We start from the raw sequence: 19856 nt of genomic DNA, 5'->3' as shown, positions 1-19856 counted from the left end.
TAACTACCCAGGAGGCTGAGGTGCGAGGATCACTTGAGCTGAGGAATTTTAGGCTGCAATGAGCTGTGATCACACAGTGCAGAGTGAGATCCTGTCTCTTAAAAAAAAATTCTGAAGTGCTGCTTTTTTTTTTTTTTTTTGAGACGGAGTCTCACTCTGTCACCCAGGCTGGAGTGCAGTGGCATGATCTCGGCTCACTGCAAGCTCCGCCTCCCGGGTTCATGCCGTTCTCCTGTCTCAGCCTCCTGAGTGGCTGAGACTACAGGCACCCGCCACCACGCCCAGCTAATTTTTTGTATTTTTTAATAGAGACGGGGTTTCACCGTGTTAGCCAGGATGGTCTTGATCTCCTGATCTTGTAATCCGCCCACCTCAACCTCCCAAAGTGCTGGGATTACAGGCGTGAGCTACCACATCCAGCCCATTTTGAGTCTTATATTGGCCCTGTGAGAGAGGAACAGTATTTTACAGTTGAGGAAACTAAGATTCACAGTAGTTAAGTAACTAAGTCAAGGTTGCTGTACTAGGGTCTCACTCAGAACTCTCTACTCTAAACTTAATGCTGTCTTCGTGATTGGGCTGAAGTCATTTTTGTACAATAGAGTCTGGTCACTGCCCTGCAGCCCATAAGGTTAAGTGTGACTGTGTAATTGAGTTTTAGCCAACCAACAGAATGTGATGGAAGTGGAAAAGTATTGTGATCCACTTCTAGGAAAGAAAGCATAGAGAATGCTCATGCAAGCTTCTTCATACTGTTTTCCATTCTTAGCTGACTGGAATGGAGAGGACCCATAGGGCAGCCTTGGAAATTATGTTTTAAACATGGCAGGACTTTTGTCAGCCTGCATACCTGGATCACTGCATTAGGTCCACCCCACCTACATGTTCACCTGTCCAGTATGCATACATGAATTGGAAATAAACTTTTATTAAACTTGAGCTATTATACATGTTTGGGTAAGCACTTAGTCTACTCTCATATTCACTTCAGCAGTGACTTGGGACTTGAAGTTCCTTTGGCCTAATGCATTTTTTCATTTTCATCTTTGCCAGTTGGTGATAGATTGGTGGTCATCCAACATGCAGAAATGAATGAGCAGTGAAAAACAGCAGAGCCGATGGGTCATGAGGATGTAAGTGCGTTTGAAGGCTTCCACACCCTCTACTCCAGGGTAAGGCAAAGGCATTCTCTGCCATTGTTTTTCTTGCGTTTCCAATTCATAGAGGCTATTGTCTCACCTGTCTCTTAGAGTCAGTGCAATATGATACCCTGTCTGTGAAAGGCTCCTAAAAGCCTTTATTGATTCAACTCATAGATACCACGCAAATCAGCAGTTATGAAAAGAAAACCATGACCAAGGTGATGGGATGGAATCTATGCATGGAAATATTTCAAAACAGGAATTTTTAGTGAGTTCGTTTAGGGTGTGATTTATGTCAGAGGGGCTGTTGAGCCCTCTTGAGGTGCACTGTAAAGATGGGAACCGGGCCTGATTATCATTTCCTTATAGCCACGTCATATGTTAGCTCTGGTAGCTTCTATTTCCCTCACCTACCATCTTCTTTCTTCTTTGATTACTCTGCTTAACTTTTCCTTCATTAATCCCTTTTTTAGTGAAGGAAATAACTTCTCAAAGTGTTGAAAATTCCAGATTTGATGTATAATAGCACTAGCAAAGTACATGGTTTTGCCTGTTCCATTTTATTTTATCCGCATCACTGGAAGTCACATGCCCATTCATGCCTCATCTATTTGCAGCTCCTAGTACAATGTGTATGGTCACTGGCAATGTTATAACCAAAACTGGCTTTGAATTTTCACTTGTGTTGCAGATTCTTGAGACCAGAAGGAGAAATTAACTGTTTGGTGTGGAAAGGACATCACATCCTTTCTGAGCTCTCCAATTTCTAGAGCTTAAACTAAAACCAGACTCCTTGAAGGGAAAATTATGATTCATATAAATCTAAGAAAAGCTGAGGATGGTTAGGAATGAGGGATAGGAGGTTAAATAAACATACTTAACTGAAGGGTTGTTTTAAGCAGCTTGGCTCAATACTGCTGAATCTTTGCTAGATAATGTCCCATTATCCAGGCTCAGACAGAGGGCACCCAGAAAAGGCTGGTATCTTTAGGGGCCTCATGTGGCTCAGTAATGAGTACAATTTACTGAACAAAATAGACAATTAGAGGATGGAGATCTCTGGAGATTCCAATAAATGTACATCATTATTGCTCTAAAGTGATGCACATGCATGGAGATAAAGCAAAGCAAGGGCAGCTGCAAAGTACATCAGCAGAAGAGTCCAGGTGAGCAGCCCGATGCAGACTATAGCTCAGCACCTGGAGGTTGCTAAGAAAACGAGCTGGTCTTTGCTAGATTTTCTCATTAAAAGAAAGGAGCTGGTCTTTGCCAACTTTGCTCGATTTCCTCTATATCCTGTATGTCCTCTATTTTAAAAGCATATCCTGTATATCCTCTATTTTAAAAGTAACTAAAAAGTATAGCATGTCAGAAATAGCACTTGGCTGGTATGTTGCTGTGTAAATACTATACAAGGACTACATTGTGGAGGGAACCATTCTTTAATTATTGATTTGGGGTCAAATAAAGTAATGTTAGGGATGTCAGTGGACCAGGGTTAGTTTCTCAACCTTACACTATTTATTGACACTTTGAGCCAGGCAATTCTTGTGTGGAGTGTCCTGTGCATTGTAGGATGTTCAGCAGTGTCTTTGACCTCCACCCACGAAATGCCAGTATCTCCCTCCCTGATTGTGACAATCAAAAATGTCTCCAGACGTTGCCAAATGTCCCCTGGAGAGCAGAATTGCCCCTGATTGAGAAACACTGCTGAAGGGATATAGTGATTCAATCTTGCTCTGAATTTCTCTGGTATCATATTTTAATCATTTAACTTCATTTGGTTTCATTTTCCCTGTCTGTAAAATATACACACATAAATAGCTAAATAGTCTAATGAAGTAATGTACGTAGTACTGTGTGACTCCTTGGGGGCTCTGTCATTTCTAAGAAGCGATATTCGTCTTCCCAAATTTCTAGGACCCAAGGGTAATTCTTAATTCTTGTGATGGTACTGACTGAGGAACTGCGGAGTTTGAAGAAGGGCGAAGGTCTGTGGTATGGGACATAATGAAGAATGCTGGACTCTGAGTTTATTCAAGGGCTTCATATTCTGGTTCATTGTGATAATATATTCTGGATGAAAACTTTCCTTTGCAAAGTTAAAAAAAGGGAAGAGTGGATGAGGCAGAAAGAAGGCTGTTCAAAAGAGCAGTCAAGGAAATTGCATTTGACAAGGTGATCTGCTAATGTTAAAGTGACTCACGTATAATTAGACCAAAGGACATAAAGAACTAGCCTCCAAAGGAAAACTATCCTCCCAAATGACTGCTAGTCCAGATCAGTTTTTGCAGACAATACAATAAAGACCAGAGAATGTTTGGAGATCAGTGTTTATTCTAGAAACTTTTACATTTCTATTTCTTCTCTTCTTTAGGAACATGGAAAGGGATTATCTTTAATATATGCCCTTTGAATTATAAATATAAATGTTTTAATATGACATGTTCTTTTGATAGTTTTCTAGTACTATGTGTTGGAATGGTCAAAGAGGCCATAACTCTGACCTAGACCTGAAGTAACCTACATTATTTTAATAGAAAGGCTCAGTTTAACTCTAAAACAAGGCCAGTGCAGGGATTAGATGTAAACTGTCCTGGCAGGTTTGCATTCCCCCTTGCTGTGTTTCTGGTCCCTGTGATTATTAGACTTGCTTACAAAGTTTCCAACAAATGCACTGTATTTTGGATCTACTATGCAGAGAAGCCATCGTGGATAGCCTTGTTTATTTGCATTCTTCATACATTTTTAGTCCTAGGTGTTAAGCAAAACTTATAAGAATGTTTAAGAAGGATTCCATGTACCTTGAAGAAAGAGGCACTTTGGTGTAGAAGAGAGGTGAAAAGTGAAAGAAGCTCCACTTTGTTAGGAGTAGGCTGGTGTTTGAATGTTGAAGTTTTTATTCTAGTACTACTCAAAGTGTGGCCTCTGAACCAGCAGTATGAGAATCATTTATACTTGTTAGAAATGTACAGATCTATTAAATCAGAATTTCTGGGAGTGGGCGTAATAATCTGTGTTTTAACAAGACTCCCAGTGATCCTGATGGATGCTAAAATTTGAGAAGCATTGCTTTATTAGTGGTTTCTGATGTAGTTACTTCTTACAAATGATGTCTGTGTGTGTTTATGATGGGGAGGGCACAGAGAAAGTATTTTTCCAGTTGATCAGAACATATATAAGCTTTTCTTGTGATAACCTCTTGGATAATTTTCTCAATGATGCCTTAAGCCTTTTCTTGCATTGTCTGATACAGTAGCCACTAGCCACATGTGGCTTTTTCTTGTTTAAATTAATTAAAATTAAATTGAAATTCAGTTCTTCATTGCACTAGCCACCTTTCAAGTGCTCTGTAGCCACATGTGGTTAGTGGCTACCATATTGGACATTGCAGATAGGGAGCATGTCCGTCATCAAAGAAATCTGTTAGACAGCACTGTTTTAGCCTGTGAAGACCCCTATTTGTCAGAAACTTACATTTAGAATGATAGTATGCTCTTGTTGTAACAAGACCTCAACTCATTTAAAACAGAAATGAGTTTTGGGCTTCTCCATCCTGGGGAAACTTTTCAGTCTGTGACTGTATCTTGCTGAACTTTTTACCTTGCTGTGGCATCTGTCTGCTACAGAAAGTGCCATGGGTACATCTCTGATATAGTCAAATCCACAGCCTCTGAAATATTTGCCCTTTAATCCAAGGCTGCTGAGCTGTCTTTTTCCATTTGGTCTCTCTATGCCCTGACCCTTCGTGGTGAGGCTTGTTTGTGCAAGATGTCTCTTTTGATACTGCCTAGAGCTTTACAAAGAGTCTGGAAGAGGTGGCAAGAGACTTTTCACCTCCCCTACTTCCAATTTCCAGCTTGGCTCAAAAAAGTGTTTCATAAGAGGGTATTAATACTCAAACTTCACCGCTGAGGAATTATCCCCTGAAGAATTAGTCTCTAAAGCAAGATTTCCAACAGACATATTACAGCACAGATTTAGTAATTAAGCCCTTTGGCAACATGGAAGAATTTTCAGTTGATATTATGTATTAATATTACCAATATTAGTTGCACAGAAATTATAATTAGAACAAATGAAAAGATGTGGAAACATAGACACACAAGTTTTAAAAGATATAAAGTTTCCTGAGCCGAATATTCTCGTGCATAGGAGAGGGAATGGGAATAAGGAGTTTATGGCAATTAGTAGTATTGCTGGAGTTGAGGGGAAGGAGGTGGATAGAACCTGGACTTGATCCCTGAATAGTCTTAACCCTGCTGTTTTACTTTTGATGGATGCATTGCTTGTTCTCTTCCTGCCTTTCTTTCTTTCTCTCTTTAAAAATACTTTATTCACTCATTTATTTATTTGAACAGTTTTAAGTTCAAGCAAAATTGAGAGGAAGATACAGATTTCCCATATATCTCCTACTCCTCCTACTCCCTATACATGCATGGCCTCCCCCAGTGTCAGCATGACCCACCAGAATGGCACATTTGTTAGAACTGATGAACCTACATTGACACATCATAATCACCCAAAGTTTATAGTTTACATTAGGATATATTCTTGGTGTTGTACATTCTTTGGTTTTAGACCAATATATAATCACATGTATCCATCATTGTAGTATATAGGTATTTTCACTGCTCTAAAAATCCTTCATGCTCTGCCTTTTCATATTTCCCACCCCTTTGCTCTTCACTAAACCCCAGAAACCACTGATTTTTTTTTTTTTTTTTACTATCTCCATAGTTTTGCCTTCTCTAGAATGTCATGCAGTTGGAATCATGTAATATTTAGCCTTTTCAGATTGGCTTATTTTACTCAATAATCAACATGTAAGTTTCCTCTATGTCTTTCATGGTTTGATAGCTCATTTCCTTTTAGCACTGAATAATATTCCATTATGTGGATATACCACAGTTTATCCATTCACCTACTGAAGGACATCTTGGTTGCTTCCATGTTTTGGCAATCATGAATAAAGCTGATATAAAAATCTGTGTGCAAGTTTTTTTTTTGTGGACATAAATTTTTAAATCCTTTGGGAATATTCCAAGGACCATGATTGCTGCCTCGTATGGTATGTTTTATTTAGTAAGAAACTGCCAAACTGTCTTTCAAAATGACTAACGTTTTGCATTCTCACCAGCAATGAATGAGAGTTCTTGTTGCACCACATCCTTGCAAGCATTTGGTATTGTCAACATTTCAGATTTTGGCCATTCTAATAAATGTGTAATGATAGCTCAGTGTTGTGTTGTTTTAATTTGCATTTCCCTGATAACATATGATGTAGAACATCTTTTGATATGCATACTTGCCATCTGTATGTCTTCTTTGATGAGGTATCTGTTAAGGTCTTTGGACTATTTTTTACTCAGGTTGTTTTCTTATTGTCGACTTTTAAGTTTTTTTATAGATTTTGGATAATGGTCCTTTGTCAAATATGTCTTTTGAAAATATTTTTTCCCAATCTGTGGATTGTCTTCTTATTCTCTTGACCTGATGTTTCAGAGAACAGACATTTTGAATTATAAAGAAGCCCAGCTTATAAATTCTTTCTTTCATGGATCATGCCTTTGGTGTTGTATCTAAAAAGTCATTGCCACACCCAAGGTCATTTAGGTTTTTTCCTATGTTATCTTCTATGAGTTTTATAGTTTTGTCCTTTACATTTAGGCCCGTGATCCATTTTGAGTTAATTTTTGTAAAGAGTGTAAGGTCTGTGTCTAGATTAATTTTTTTGCTTTGGATGTCCAATTTTACCAGCATCATTTTTTTGCTTTGTGGTACTGCCTTTACTCCTTTGTCAAAGATCAGCTGACTATCTGGATGTAGGTATATTTCTAGGCTCTCTATTCTGTTCTATTGGTCTATAGGTCTGTTGTTTTACCAATACCATACTGTCTTGATTATGGCACTTTATAGTAGATTTTGAGGTCAGGTAGTGTCAGTCTTTCAACTTGGTTCTGCTTTAATATTGTGTTGGCTATTCTGCGTGTTTTGCTTCTCCATATACACATTAGAACCAATTTGTTGGTAGCCACAAAATAACTTGCTGGGATTTTGATTGGGATTTTGTTAATTCTACAGATCGAATTGAGAAGAACTGACGTTTTTACAATATTGAGTCTATAATGATCATGGAATATCTATTTAGTCCTTCTTTGAGTTCTTTCACCAGAGTTTTGTAGTTTTCCTCATATAGATCTTGTACACATTTTGTTAGATTTAGACCTAAGTATTTCATTTTTGGAGATACTATTATAAATGGTATTGTGTTTTTTATTTCAAATTTCATTTGTTTATTGCTGATATGTAGGAAAACAGTAGACCTTCGTATATTATTGTAGTATCCTGCAACATTGTTATAATTGCTTTACTAGTTCCAGAGGTTTTTTGTTGATTCCTTCAGATTTTCTACATAGGTGATCATATTATATCATCTGAACAAAGATACTTTTATTTCTTCCTTCCTAGTCTGTATTCCTTTTATTTTAATTTAATTTAATTTTATTTTATTGTTCTATTGTATTACCCAGGACTTCTAGCACAATGTTTGGAAAAAAAAAAAAAAAAGTAGTGACAGGGCACTTCCTTGCTTTGTTCCTGATCTCAGTAGGAAAACTTCTAGTTTCTAGTTTCTCACCATTTAATATGATGTTAGCTATAGATTTTTAAAATGTTCTTTTCCCTTTGGTTTGCCTTTCTTACCCATTTTTTTGTGCCCTAAATGTTGGAGGGGGCTCAGTTTTCTAAAGGGGGGTGCTGTTAGCATTTTGATGGAATGAATCATTGTTATGTGGAATTTTCCTTTCTATTATAGGATGTTTGGGCTCTCTGGTCACAAAATGCCCATATTATTCTAACCAAGTCATTGTGTCAATCAAGATGTCCCCCTACATTTCCAAATACCCTCTGATTGAGAATCACTGACTGCTAGAAAGATATGAGTTTGATGGGTTTTCTGTTTGTTTCTTTTTTGATGGGGAGAGGTAGGAGAAATTACAGTCAGGGAAGATGCAGGTGCTCTGAGTGTCTGGTTCATTAATTTCTAATATCACCTAATCTTTCCCCGGTGCTGGCAGTGCTGTTGGTAGCCAATATTATTCTATTGAGATCAGGAGAATCAGGGTCTCCTACTGCAAGACTTGCTTTCAGAGGCTTGATACCAACCCAGAAACCATAGGGGGTTGTCTGTGCCACAGAGAGTAGTGGAACTACCGAGGCTCCTACAAGATGCTGCATTTTTATTTTGATTCACTGCAGCTAAATCTCCTACAGTCTCCTAAAGTAGACTGTTTTCTACATGACAGTGATCTACTGAGGGAAAAATCAATAAGAGAAATTTACAGACAATCCAAGGGAGAAAGGCTTTGCCAGCCATTTACTTTTTTTCTCTGTGATTGCACATATTGGCAAAGTGGCCCCTAAATTTGTGAGGTTATGTGTAGACTATTGGGAGATCTGAGAATTGTTCTACAATTAGCAAAGAAAAGGAGAACACTTTTAGATGTCTTGCCAAGGGGCCTACATAGACTATTTTGATTACAAGAATGGAAACTGAAGTTACTTTAAAAAATGGAAGGCTTAACTAAAGATGCACGAGAAAATAAGGAAAACAGAATTTCAGTCATGTGGCAAGTCTGCAAAGAATCTCAGGGGCTTTTAGGATGAGAGAATAGTCTGGCTGGACCTCATGGAGTCAGGACTTAGGAGCAGGAAGATTGTTCTGATCTGTTGTAACTCCAGGGTGTGTCTGCACTAACAGTGTTGGTCAGTCCATATTCTACTTTTAGATCATTAATGTGGTTCAGCATTTCCATTTTAGATTCTCTCTTGTTCCTCATGTTCTTGCTTCCATTTATTGTTCCCACAGCCTAACCAATGATCTGTGTATAGACCAAACTCCAAAAGAAGAAAAGGAGTATGATAGGTTTTGTAGTAACTATCATCCTGATGGTTAAACCTTATACCATGCAATTTTAGAGCTGCTGATGCTCTCTCCTGGTCCAAACAGCTGTGATTTAAGGATATTTGCTTTAGTAAGGGCTATGGGCTTGGCAATTTCTCTAGAAGAAGGTAATGATGGGGTAGACTGAGACCCCACTGGGGTAGAGCACTGCTGGGGTAGAACATGAGACCTCAGTCTAGTTTAATGACCCTGAATTCTTAACTCTTGGAATCAATATAAATAGTATTTGTGGGTTATATAGACAACAAAGAACTGGAAGATTATTCAGAAAGCATACATGTTTAGCAGCAATTGTGAAAAAGCATGAATCTGTTTTTTTGGGAAGTCTGATTCTATCTCAGTGCTGAGTGGCAGGGAAATTGCTGGGCTGGATGATTGGGAAATAGGGAATTGTATTTCCCATACAGATATCTTATTTTTTGTATCTGTCAAATTTGATTCTTTTGGCCACCCGTGTGTTGCACAGGAATAATGGCTAGGTGACTTTCTAAATGTTGAAAGACATTTTGACATCTTCGTCAAGTGTTGTTCAACAGCTGGGTTTGTAAGACTCTAGTTGTGGTAAAGGAAAATAACTTGGCTTATTAATCTAAAAATAAGTTCCATACAAATGTTGACATTTTGGGGATTACTACCTCACATAGTGTGTTTTGTTCACTTTCCCCCTGAACTTGGAGCATTAGTTTCATTTGAGCCAGTGATTGAGTGTGACTTTATAAGGGAATGCATTCTAATATTGCAGAAGGCTCTGTCTTTATTTACGACTCTGTGTCAGGGTAGGAATAATGGTCCTGGCTCTATGTGGACTTGCGCAGCTGTGAGTGGAGTGACCCATGGTAGCACAAACAGCCCATCATTTCATTGAATTATTTAAGGCTCTTACACTTCCCTTCAAGTAGCTGGATCATGGTGGCACCACATACAGAGAACAAGTTAGTATTTCCTTAGAGAGATGCAGCTTTTGTTGAAAGAGAGTCTGAAGAGAAGAGGTTCAGCAGGGCTTCTTCAACTGCTGGCTGAGGAAAGAATGTAGTTTGTTATTGAAGGGTGATGGGGATTGGGATCAGCTTTCTCAACCCAGCTGCTGACCGCTGAGGTGAAAAGAGCAGAGATAAAACATTTGCTCCAGTTTCTCTTCAGACTCTGTGAAGATCCCCATCCCCTGTATTGAATTTTTAAAAATAAAAAGGGAAAAATATAGAATTGTATCTAATTGGTCTTAACATATATCCATGTTTCTTCTGAACAGGAAGATTTGTATGTTGATAACCACACGTTGCCAGAAGATTAAAATCTTCAATTTTAACTTTAAAGAAGCATTAATCTTACAGTATAAGTGAAAGATTAACTCAAATTTGCGCATATATAATTTTTCTACAAAAATAAAACAAAATTATGTTTGTTCTCATAGAATCAGGAATTAATTTGCAGCCCTTGTTGAAGATTCTTTAGCAACCATAAAGACATCTGCTCTCTCCAGGGTATAGAGAGATTCTGAAAGATGGCTAAGAGCCGGGGATCCTGAATCCTTTATTTCCATCCTGCCATAGGTTACTCCCCGTGAGATTCCTGCAGGATAAATGTTCATGGGGGGGTGGTGGAGGCAGGACTTGGATGCAGATCCCTGAGGGCCTGGGACCGAAACCCCCAGCCCTGAACTGCCCTATTCTTCCTATGAACCACAGGAAGAGGCAGCTCCTCTCAACCTTTTTCTTTCCATTCCCACTGTTGAATCTTTGCCTTCACTTTTCAAACAAGCAAAGCTGTGGCTGATGCCATGTCCTCAAACATGACCCATTCCTATCAGCACACCCCTTTAGAGGGCCCATCACAGACAAGGAAGAAGACAGACAGGGAGGAGTATGCTTCCCCTGACTGTCAAAAGCTGTTTCTTTTCCACTGGAAAGAACTTACTGGATCACTTCTGAAATTAATTATTGTCATTAGAACAGTATTTACCAGGCATGAAATGTTAGACATTATTTAGAGACTCTCAACTTAGAAAATAATATTTTTACTTTGAAAGAGCAAAATCCCATATTAGTATAGTCCTGGATTTTAACTTTTGGTTTCCTCTGGTGTTTCTCCACATACCCCTCCATTTTTTCCTTCCATTAACCCTGTTACCTTAAGTTCTTTAGTCTCTTTGCCTCAATTCTTATATCTTTATTTTATTTCCAGAATTCTATGGTTCCCACCTGGCTGCAGGACAAGGTACTTCGTAAGTTGGCATAAAGACATAGGCTGATTCCAAGTTCTCTTTCTGAATTTCTTTCTACTCTTTCTATGCAAACCTCTTTTACCCAAACTGGTCCTTGGTCCCATTCTCTCCTCCCTGTGTAGAGTGCTCCTGTTTCTTTTCGGTGACCACTTGGTAGCATTGATAGACTTTGGGTCCTGTAGCCAGATACATCTGCATTTCTATCCTGTCCCTATCATTTTTTAGAAATGTGACTTTGGGCAGAATATTTAATTTCAGCCTCAATGTTTTTATTTTTAGAATGGGAATCATAATTACCTTATAGGATGCTTATGGGCATGGTACTTAGGGAACTGTCCTGCCCAGGTTCTATTTTCTGCCTTTTCATCCCAACAGTATGCATATGTGCTTGCTGATGAAGTTATTGAACATCAGAATTCCAGAGCTGGTCTACATCACAGTTCGTGGTTAGCCATCCTCTACCTGCCACTTTCACACCTTCCCTAACCACATCTTCCTTTGATAGGACCTAATCGTATCAGTGAGCACCTAAAGATACATTTTCCTCCTTCTGCCTATGATTGTGAAAACTATGTTCATGGACATTCAGAATGTCCTGGTATATCTGCCCATATCAGAAATTGACAGCAATTTCATGGCCACTATCTGCAACCTTGAGCACTAATTCATTTTCTCAGCATTTTTTTCCTTTCATGTAAAGTGAGATTTATCGTGAACATCGAATGCTCCGATTGCAAAGAATACCTCTTTAAAATGAAGTTTTCCAACAGCTTTTTATTCTGAATATCATTTAATAAAGTGCAACATGACGTTAACAAGGTTGCTTAGACAAGCCCTCGGAGTTTATTTAAGTAGACTCTGCCCCATATTGATTCCCAATTATAACATGTTTAGCATGAATTAAACCTGCCAGTGTTCTCAGACAATGTGATGCTCTCCCTGCAATTCTGCCCTTGTCTGTCAGCTACAAGAGTGTCAGTGTTTCCTTGTTCATTCTATTTAAAACGTAATTCTCAACCTCTTGCTCAAATGATTTGAGCCATATGTGAGGTCTATAAATTTTGGTTTCTCAGACCACCACCTTCTTTCCCTTCTTACTATTTCTTACTCTCTTTTCTCTATTTTCCTTATTGTCTCATGTACTAAAATAAGACTTTTAATTTTTTTTCTACTCAAAGTAAGAATAACTTAATGCTTATATTTTTCTAGTTTGTTCTACTTTTTAGTAATAAATATGGGCTCTTAGTTATATATATATGTGGGTTTTCATGGAATTAACTTTGTCTCTTTTTGCCCATGAGTTTATTGGTGAGAAGACACAAGTATAACTGTTGGGATTCTTCTGCATTCTTTGGTTATTCGTGTGTATTGCTAATTGAACCTTTACTGGTTGTTTAAATTTTGTGGTCATGTGTGTTTTTACCATAGGCTCTTGAGGGAAAAATATAAAAGGCCATGGGAAAATTGGTGGTATGAAAAAAATCTATCAATATATTCTTCTCGGATACCCTTTTCAAGAAAAATTAAGATACTTTGAAAAAGATTCATAATCAGAAATATTATCTAGTTTAACTTTTTTGAATGGAGAGGTTTTATAGGCCGGCAACAGGAGCTTCTGACCTTTCTTCTTCATGAGCACTGATGATGGAGGGAGTGACTGTGAGTGCATTTTAGGTAGAAGAGAGGGAGCCTGGTAACAACAAACTGTGAGACTGGTTGTACTACGTTATTTGTTAATCCTTCTGAAGGAGAGATACCAGGGCCTCTGCCCTGCATCCTTCCATGCTAGAAATATTCATAGTTGGAGGAAGCAAGAAATGCAGCCTTTGAGCAAGTTGGATTTTTTTTAACTATTGATTTTGAAAAAAATTGTTTTTGTAATTGTGAGTACAGGAAAAAAAAGTAAATGAGAAGAGAGATGTATAGCAGATCAAATATGTGGCTGCCTTGTTGACTTGTGTAACATCAGATATTCCACTCCACCTTCATTTTTAAATAAACCTCTCTGTTTTATTTGCCCTTTCAGCTAATCAGAACTTTTCTCGTGCTCTCCCCTGTTGTCTCAGGATTTAGGAAAAGAGCTGATGGGATTGGGCTGGACCTAGGAAGGATTGACAGCACCTCTAAGGGTTTGCTCCTGAGGAGAGGAGAATAACTTGCCCCTTGCTCCTCTTCAAGCCTCAGACGGGAGCTCACCCCCAGCCTAGCAGTTAACATTGTTGCTGCAGTCAGGTGTGCTCTCTCTGTCCACCTTTTCTGTCTGGGGTTCCCTTCCTGTCTTTTGTTTGGCTGTGAGACGTGGTTAAGCCCTTTGGCTTCTCCCGTGCCTACAGGCCCTCTTGCCCTGGTTGGAAGGGATGGGGTAGGAACGCACCTGAGGGGTGAGAGGCCCCCGGAGAGGAGACCAAGAGGTGCCAAGGGCAAAGCCCTGTTTCACAATTCTGTTCCAGGCCTCCACGTTTACCTGGCTTTGCTTCTTAGTCTGGGAGAGTTTGTTACTTGTTAGAATTTTTTTTTCCTTAATTACATATTTTGTTTCCCCAATTAGATAAGGAGGCCTCTACAGGCATGGATCCTGCCATGTGCTTCTCTTGCATTCTTTGTGTTGCTTGCACTGTGGGAGGCACATAGCAGGAGCTCAGATATAGGGGTTTCATTGCATTAATAATGTCTCTTTGTAGTTGTTTTAGGGCTCTTACAACAAAGACTGGGTGGCTTATAAACAACAGAAATTTATTTCTCACTGTTCTGGAGACTGGAAGTCTGAGATCAGGGTGCCACCATGGTTAGGTTCTGGTGAGGACTCCCTTCCGGGTTGCAGACGGCCAGCTTCTCATTGTGTCCTCCTCACATAGTGAAGACAGCGGACTGGCTTTCTGGTTTTGGATTATAAGGGCGTTAATCCCATGTGTGAGGGCTCTACCCTCATGACTGAATCGCCTCTCAAAGACACTACCTCCTAAATGCTTCACAGTGGGGGTTAGGTTTTCAACATATGAATTTTGGGGGAACACAAACATTCAGTCTGTTGCAGTAATTTGTCTTATTCATTCCCTTTACCTTCACTTACTTACCATTCTTTTATTTTTTTTGTTAAACATATTTAGTAACTACTTGCCTCGTTCTTGCTGGAGTGACATTTTTTTGGAGGGGTCCAGATTCTGCATACCTCCAAAGCAGTCTGCCTAAGATTGATTTGTCCATGTCTGCCTTTATTTGTTGAGTTGAATATTAAACTTTCTCTTTCTTATAACTCTGTGAAGAACCTGCAATCTCAGGAAACATGAGCTCCACTTTTGACTGAAAGGGCTTTACTACTAGGAAATGAGAGAGGCCTAGGTTTTCTTCTTACAGATCTCACATACATTGGCTGTGTGGCTGCAGAAGAGTTAGGTCACCTCTCTGTATAGTGTATTCTCAGATAATGTGAGTTAGGCTCATAATTGGGAAGTTTAGTGTAACTCCTCTAACTCAGATTATTCTGTCTGTTACTTAGGTTCTCCATTACATGCAAAATCATTGTTTTTGTTAAAGTTGTTCTGTTCCTTTGTTCTAGTTGTTTAATGCATTTTTCCCCTGGCCAGATCAATTTTTTTGAGGGGCAAGGACAGGACCTAATTCTCACATATCCTTGGCTACCCTTTTTCTCCCTGTAGACCAAGCATGAGATTCCATTCAAAGTAGGTGATCCATAAATGTTTTAACCTAATTAGAAACAAGCATTTTTAGAATTCAAGAGGAAGAAATTCCCTAAATACATTAGCATTTAAGCACATCCTAGAGGTCATCTGGTTTACCACCTTATTTTTTGATCATCAATTTGTTCGTTCTATTATTCTCTCCTTCCTTTCTTCATCCCTTTTGTGCCAGGCACTGTGTAAGGAGCAGGGGATATGAGGTGAGCATAGACATAGAACTTCCATCAGGTGGAGAGGATAGACATTAAGCAAGTATTTAAAAGTCTGAGGAGAGCTTTAAGTACCAAAAGCTACAAAAGCCCATGATGGGGAGCTGCCTTGTGTTCTGAGAAGGCTTTTATGAGGATGTGATGTTTAAGCTAAGGATTATCAACCCAGAGAAGGGAAGTGGCTTGCCCAAGGTCAGTCAGTAGCTCACATGTAGCTGAGCATGGCCTGTAGCACAGATTTCTCCCCTGCCCTGGGCTTATCCCTGTGAGTTTTGTGGGGCTGCTGAGAAAACATTCATTGTTCAAGTACTTTGATTTTGCATTTCACTGGGGCACATGGCTTAGCTATTCTATGAATAGCTTACATTTTGATAATTTTATGGACTGTTTGTATACCCCCTAAATTCATGTTTTAATCTAATCTCCAATGTGATAGTATTTCCATGTGCAGTTTTTGAGAGCTAATTAGGTCATGAGGATGAAAATACCTTCTAGAATTTGTCCACCAATTCAACTTCTAGTATTTGTCCAACTTCTAGTATTTGTCTATGCTGTTATCTTTCTGGAAGGCAGTTTGGCAAAATACATTAAAGTGTAAAATGTGTGTACACCTTGACCCAGCAATTCAACTTCTAGTATTTGTCTAACTTGCATAGCCATGAAACGATACATGCACAGAGATACCCACTACACGTTTGTGTTTGTACGAAAAAAACTAGAAATAACCTAAATACCTATTAGTGGGAGACTTGTGAACTAATTTATTATTAGGAAACTAAATACTTACACAGGTCAACTGTGGAATACCATATGATTTTTTTAAATGATATAGTAGTTCTTTATTTGTTTTTAATGGAAGGATATCCCTGACATATTATTTAAAACAATTCTGATCACAGACAACATAAATAATATGAGCCTATTTACGTAAAATTGTTTGTAAATGTATGCATGTATGTGAACGTGCAAGGCGTGTTCAATAAAATCTTAGCAGTGTTTTTTCCAAGTGATTTTTAGTTTTGTTTTGGCATTTTGCTGTGCCGTTTGAATGTTTTATACAATGGGCATGTCTCCTTTTTTTTTTTTTTTTTTGAGACAGAGTCTCACTCTGTCGCCCAGGCTGGAGTGCAGTGGTGCGACCTCTGCTCACTGCAAGCTCCACATCCCGGGTTCACGCCATTCTCTGCCTCAGCCTCCCAAGCAGCTGGGACTACAGGCGCCCGCCACCACACCCAGCTAAATTTTTTTTGTATTTTTAGTAGAGATGGGGTTTCATCACGTTAGCCAAGATGGTCTCCATCTCCTGACCTCGTGATCCTCCCACCTCGGCCTCCCAAAGAGCTGGGATTACAGGCGTGAGCCATCGTGCCCGGCCGGGCATGTCTCATTCTTAAAAGTGACAACAATATTTAAAACATGCATTGCCCTACTGACCAAGTGTTTGCAGCATCATCTAATTAAGTCAGAGTATTAAATGGGTACAGAGGATTGGACATTGCTTTCATAGAGCATTTATTAACTGTATATGCCCTATAAAACTAGGCGATATGAATACAGAGAGGTGTCCTTGTTCCCTAGGAATTTAAAGTTTAGAATAATTTCAAGGCTATATGTTACTAAGTAGGCATACTGCGCTGGTGTGTGGAATATGTAACTACCCACCAAGAAGAAATTTTATAATGGCATGTGGATTCAGATTTATCACTTAACCTTGAGGGTTTACCCAAATATGAGAGGAATATTAGTGTTGCTTCACACTCAAGGGAAGGGGTTTGGGCATAATGTGTAGACCTCGAGTACCATTTAACTGAGTGTTGCTACCAGTTGGGGCATGTATTTTTCAAAAGGAACTAGTAATTTCCTTCATTGACAATTAATTAGGTATCCTAAAAACCTGCAATTTAAATCTGATAGCATGGACGGTGAGTCTTCTGGATGGCAGTGTTGGAGAGAAAGTCCAAGAATGCATTTTCTAGGAGAAAAGGTCACTAATTAGCTTTGCAAGTAAAATCAATGCTTAGTCATTCCTTCATCTAGTTTTTCTTTTCTGATGTTCCTTTAGGAGCATCATATTGGTTTTTGACATTGGAAAATCATAACCTGTTAACCCAATGCATAAACAATAGCTAGGAAAGCTTTTTAGAGTTTTTGATAATTTTATTAGTTTTCTATTAACATCTCATCTTTATTGTAATTTTCTTTAGGCTCAGAGAATAAAACATCTGTCTCTAGCTAATGGACCAGTAGAATAGTCTTTGGAGCCAGTAGGATATGAGCCTGTGGTCTGAAGAATCAGGATAGATTTAAAGGAATTTGGTTAGTGACCTTGAATCTTTAATGTTCTCTGCCACACATTCTCCTCTTTCATAGTCTTACCATAAGAATTTGTGCTAAGAGGAATCTTTGGAAACATTCTAACCCAGGATACACAAACTGCCTTTGAAATCTGAAGTAAATCTCATATAAAATTTATTTACACATAATTAAATTTGTTTTAGTCTAAAATCTGGTGATGTTACTTAATGTCAGTTCATTTCCACAAAGATTTATCAAGCTTTTGTGGATTCAAGTGAGAATGGAAGGAGAAAGTTTGGAGACAACACTTCTGAGGACTTTTGCCAATCACCTAAGCAATGTGAGGTTCCATATTGTGGCTTTCAAGTGAGATCATTCAAAGGTGTTATGTGTTTTTTCCCCTCTGGGCCTTCATGTGTATGAGTGGAGAGTTGAAGTTAACGAGGCCATGTTTTTGCCGAGTGAGCAGGTCCACACTAGAGTGGGGATAGAGTTCAGCATGTATGGAAGGGAGAGGTTATGACAATTGACTGTGGAATTTAAATTGGCCAAGGAGGTGAATTTGGACATGAGGAGGGTAAGGGACAGTGAAAAGCTGTAGTATCCAATGGGTTGGAGGTCTCCCTGGGGTCAGAGACTTGCTGAAGTTGTGGTATCAGAGATGGGAAACTGACAGGAGATGGTGGTGGTGGGAGAGCAACATGGAGGAATTTCAGCTAAGAACTGGTGTGTGACCTTGGAGTTAGGGCAGAGCACAGGGACTGAAAAGCCAGGGTATTGGAATGATCATCTGTGTGGATACTGAATTCACTTAAAGTCATGGCCATGGGAGTGATGAAGAGTGACAGGGAACCAGGAACCCAGATCTTCCCAGAATGAGGGAGAATGGGCAATATAGTCTGATTTTTTGTGATTCAAAGCTCAGGATTTTACAGAAGAAAGGAGGGACAATGGTATAGATGTGATAAAGATAACCCACTCCACCTCTAAGCCTTGAGGTTCAGGGAATGTAGGGAGAAAATAGTCACCACATAGGGGGACTAGAGGTAGGGTGAGCAGTGGGATCTTGCTGATGACTATAAGTTCCAGACAGCACAGGGAAAGGGTTTCAAGCATGGGGAAGGGTGGGTGATAGGGTCAGGAAGAGGAATGGAAAGAGCCATATGGTGGTAAAAGTGTAAGGTTGAGAAATGACTTGTTGGTCCTTGAGGGCTTCTCCTTGTATTCTTAACAGGGATAAAAGATATGATTAAGTTAGTCCTGATATTCCCAAGGCTATTGATTTATAGAGTGGAATGGGAGGGAGGACAGCACCCAGGGTTTTGGGTCTCCCGCTGGACTCCTGCTTGAGGGGGTGGTCTTATACAGAGTACATAGGGCTCCCATTTAACCCCAGCCAGAGGAGGGGCTGCCTTGGGACCAAGCATTCATTACCCCTGTCCAGGGAAGTATAATGAACAGTAGAGGTCATGGAACGTTCTCCTGCTTTATTCAACTTTGTGGATCACTTCACGTATTTCACCACATAGACAGCATTCCCTTGTGCCATATTTCTGATTACTTTGTGCCCATTGAGGATCCTTCATTCATTTATTGCTTCTTTCCTTCCCAGTTACTTGTGTTTCTTTTGTCTGGACAGAAGAAAGCTGTAATGTCTGCCAGTCTGAGGACAGAGCATGTGTGATGGTGCCCTATAAGACTCTACTGAATTGAGATACTGTCTGCAGGAAGGCCATTTAGTCTAAAACCAGTTATCACTTCTACTGAGCTAAAAAGCATTCAGTTCTATCTTCTGGTCACTCCAGAAGAGATTCCGTAGTACAAGCCAAAAGAAATTAAATACATGAAGTGACCTTTAAATAATCTATATTAGGGAAATTAATATATGTTTAACTCTTTGGAAGCCCTAGATTTAAAATTCAAAATGAACTCCTTAATAAATCCTTACTGTCTCCTTGTGGACAGATGCTAGGGTCTTAATATCTTCATTCTTTATGTCACAGTCTGTTGAGCCCTAAACATACTTGTATAAATAAAGAGATTCAGGAAAGATTTGCCAAAAGGTCTTAATTTTATTTCTAATTCCTCTTTCTGGAATCCTGCTTCCTTTACAAGGATATTGTACAGAAATGTGATTTTATGAAATACTTGAATTGTTTTAATACTTCACTTTTAAAGGTCCACTTTGTATGTAAGAGGACTTCTCAGATTTGAGTCACAATTTTCAAAACATAGGGAAGGACCAAATGGGAATATAAAGGTTGGTTAGAGAAATACACCTTTTTTTTTTTTTTTGTGGACAGTTAAGCATGTGATAGAAGTTCC

General features: G+C 39.1%; 1 protein-coding gene across 2 annotated transcripts in view; it reads left to right on the top strand.

Annotated features, from left to right (window-relative positions):
* The window catches only part of TMEM108 (transmembrane protein 108), a 370555-nt gene that overhangs the window by 6557 nt on the left and 344142 nt on the right, over nt 1-19856 (top strand). For both annotated transcript variants that reach the window (XM_030816817.1, XM_030816816.1), the window contains exon 2: nt 1054-1172. The gene's annotated coding sequence lies outside the window, so the exon portion shown is untranslated. The remainder of the gene's footprint in view (nt 1-1053; nt 1173-19856) is intronic.

Source organism: Nomascus leucogenys, chromosome 8 (assembly GCF_006542625.1).
Source record: "Nomascus leucogenys isolate Asia chromosome 8, Asia_NLE_v1, whole genome shotgun sequence".
In the NCBI taxonomy this organism is placed as follows: Eukaryota; Metazoa; Chordata; class Mammalia; order Primates; family Hylobatidae; genus Nomascus; species Nomascus leucogenys.
This window is presented reverse-complemented; position numbering and strand designations above follow the sequence as displayed.